This window comes from Sapajus apella, unplaced genomic scaffold (assembly GCF_009761245.1).
Source record: "Sapajus apella isolate SASKATOON/1434 unplaced genomic scaffold, GSC_monkey_1.0 scaffold1746, whole genome shotgun sequence".
Lineage (NCBI taxonomy): Eukaryota > Metazoa > Chordata > Mammalia > Primates > Cebidae > Sapajus > Sapajus apella.
The window spans coordinates 4,707-8,395 of NW_022438672.1; the positions used below are offsets into that span (position 1 = coordinate 4,707).

A 3,689-nucleotide genomic window follows, 5' to 3' on the forward strand; every position below is an offset into this window, starting at 1 on the left:
GCGGGCTGCAGCGGCAGGCGAGGAATGGAACCTGGAAACAGGCCCCGGCGGGGCCGCCGCGCCCGCCAGCTCGCGCAGCAACACTTGGGGCAGCCCGAGAGCCGCGGGGCGCCCCAGCTGCTCGCCGGCGGTCCCTGACTCGCCGCCCGCCGGGCCTGGCCCAGAGTCCTCACCTCGGAAACGCCGGGTGGACTTCGCAGGAAACCTTAACTTCCATCCAAAGGGCAGCCGCGCCCGCGCCCCGCGCCTGGGCCCGGCTCCCGGCTCCCGGCTGCGCTGGTCGCCCGTCCGGCGTTTCCAAAAGCATCGCGCTCACTCACGCTCGGGCCACCTCGGGACCCTCACCGACCCCTCCCGGCACCGCCGCCGTCTCAACCGCCGCGCAGCCCCTCCCACCGCAGCCCGCGGCTCCTCCGGGTCTTCCCGCCGACAGCCCCAGGCGCAGGCGCTGCGGGGCCTTAAAGGGACCGCACCCTCAGCCGCACAACCAGGTGAGGGGCTGCGGGGGGGATGGACGGAGTGCAGCGGGACCGGGAAATCCCCCTCTCCCCTCCGCCTCACTTTCAAAGCACCCGCCCTGGATCCTGCAACTCCCTGATTTCCCCCCACCACTTGAACCGCCCCTGCCAGGTTAAAGAGGAGGGAGACTCAATCCCTGGCGGCCTGAGTGATCCAGAGCCCGCTGTGAGGGTTGCCCGCCTCACGCTGCCGCCGCGCCCCGAGTCTGACTTCCAGGCCCGGGCACGCGGTGCAGACGCTAGGCTTCAGAAGGCAGCCCCCCAGATCCCCAGAGAGGTGGCCTTAGGTCACCCTCAAAGCCGGCAGGATGGGCCAGTGTCCAGGACTTCGTACTGCCAAGAAGCTCCGTAGCCACCAAGGACGCCAGAAGTGGCATGATAAACACTACAAGAAAGCCCATTTGGGCACAGCCCTGAATGCCAACCCTTTTGGAGGTGCTTCTGGTGCAAAGGGAATCCTGCTGGAAAAACTAGGAGTTGAAGCCAAGCAGCCAAATTCTGCCATTGGGAAGTGCGTCAGGGTCCAGCCCATCAAGAATGGCAGGAAAATCACAGCCTTTGTACCCCGTGATGGTTGCCTGAACTTTATTGAGGAAAAAGATGAAGTTCTGGTTGCTGGATTTGGTAGCAAAGGTCATGCCGTTGGTGATATTCCTGGAGTCCGCTTTAAGTTTGTCAAAGTAGCCAGTGTCTCTCTTTTGGCCCCATCCAAAGGCAAGAAGGAAAGACCAAGATCATAAGTTTTCATGATGAAAACACTGTACTAATCAATTTTCATATGGCAAAAAAATAATAATCAACATGTGCATGGCACTTTTAGTTATTTTGTAATTTAAATATATAACAGATTTTGCAGATGGACTTCCACTGAAATAAGCCTTTCAGAAAGAGAAAAACTTTTTTAAAAAGATTAGGAAATGCCAAGAAATAGGAAGTAAAGCCATGCTGTCCACCCAGCTAAAAACTTTAAAAAAATTGACCTTTAAAAACTTTAAAAACTTTGCGTTTTATCTAAGGCAAAGGTTTGCATAACTTTGTCGTGCCATTATTTAAAGTCAATTTCAATTCACAATTTCATTACACTTGAATCCATCTTGTATAAGCAACTAACATATAGCCCTGATAACCTACCTCTCCCCTCCTGTATTGCATCCATCAGCAAATCCTACTGGTTTTTGCCACGCAAATTTTCCCTGAGTCTGTCCTCCTCTATCTCCTCCATCACCACCGTAGCCTAGGCCACCTTCACCTGAGGAGTGGGGGTGGACGGATGACCTAGTCTTGTGGTTTACACATATCCCTTTTATCACCTCTCTAATCTCAACACAACAGGCGGAGTCGCTTTTTCATAATATAATGTGAACCTGTCACCTCCCAGCCTAAACCACTTAAACACCTTCTCATTTTCCTAGACAAAACTTCCTAACTAACCAACCCTGAATGGCCAGGCGCCTTGCCCACCTCTCCATCTCTTCTCACTGCTCAGACCGATTCCATCCTGCTCTCTCTGCTCCAGCCAGACTGGCCTCTTTTATTCCCTATTTGCCAGCCTCCTGGCCTCCACAGAGCTGTCGCTCATGCTTTGTGCTATGCCTGAAGGTTCTTCCAACCCTCATCCTTCTGACATCAAGAACAGCCCCCACCTCTGAGAAGCACCTTCTCACCTCCCTGTGGTTGTCCCTTACTCCTATCGCATTGCATGAACAATACGTGCAACAAGGCTTCTACCAAAAATGCTCTTAGTAACCTCATTTTCATTCTAAGGAAAACCTGGGTAAAACACAAACCTTCATCCTCAGAAGAATTGAATACCAACTGTTACATAGTCATAAAATGATCCCAGAAGTTCACTCTATAACATCAAAACCAGAAACCCACACTGATGCCACTGATGGAAGAAAATCATGATACAAAAATGGGGAGGGGAACTGCGTGATAGCCATAGTAGTGGCTAAAAGCCAAAGAGCTTAATTTCTATCATGATATTCAACAGAAGAACCGAAGGAACATGAGCCAATAGCTCTAAGGTCCAGGTCTGCACAAGGTGCCTGCTGTGTGCAGGGTTCTGTCGGCTCTCACAATGCATCTCAGATGGGCTAGCTGTTATGGACATGGCCCCTGAAAAATCTATCAAAGAATAATAATTTGCATGCTAAGTTACCATTTTTAGGAGGGAGAATGAGCGTGAGTTTGGTTCTGTCAAATAAAAGCAAAATCAAGATTATGAAGAGGAAAGGGGAGAAGAAAAATATCGCCTGGGACCTTAGTGATTTTGCTCTCCTTAGAAGAGCAACTTGACAGACAACTTTCAAAGAGGTCACTGTGGCCTGTCTTCCCCAGACCCACGTGACTTGGTCACCACAGAAAACAATTACAGATGTTGGAGGACTTTAAAATATCTTAAAAGCGTAGCAGTTCATCGTATGCCGCAGAGTATCTGTGTGTGATGTCCAGCATGTCCTTCTGTTGGCCACGGCCTCGGTTAAGCCAGGAGAGCGCCTCTCGCCTCAGTGGAACATCATACATCGATGTGTAGGAAGTTTGCAGTGCCGGCAAGTAAGTGACAAAGAGACCTTGATAGAATTGGGAAACAGATTGGAGTATGATTTGGTCCTGCTCCCTCGGAAGATAAGTTTGTAGAAGGTATTCAAATTAGAAGCATTAAATAAATACTGTAATGTAAAAATGACACATCCTGTTGTCTACACTACAGAAATACCTGCACAAGTGACCAAAGAAATGTGTACAATAACGGTGGGGACTGCAGCACCATTTGTAATCCTAACACCATGAACCCCACCTCAAATCAAAAACATTTATATTTTTGAGACCAAGTCTCGCTCTTGTTCCCCAGGCTGGGGTGCAATGGTGTGATCTCTGCTCACTGCAACCTCCGCCTCCCAGGCTCAAGCGATTCTCCTGCCTCAGCCTCCCAAGTAGCTGGGATTAAAAGCGCCTACCACCATGCTCGGGTAATTTTTGTATTTTTAGTGGAGACAGGGTTTCACCATGTTGGTCAGGCTGGTCTCAAACTCCTTACATCAGGTAATCCACCTGCCTCGGCCTCCCAAAACGCTGGGATTACAGGCGTGAGCCACCGAGACTGGCCTTGAAAAACATTTGTAAAGGGTTAAATAAATGACACAAACCAAGGAAGAAATGGTGTTTTCA

The 3,689-nt window shown here is 50.2% G+C and overlaps 1 pseudogene; it reads left to right on the top strand.

The window, feature by feature from the left end:
• Positions 1 to 811: 811 nt before the first annotated feature.
• On the top strand, positions 812 to 1,390 carry LOC116546954 (annotated as a pseudogene).
• The last annotated feature ends 2,299 nt before the right edge of the window (positions 1,391 to 3,689 follow it).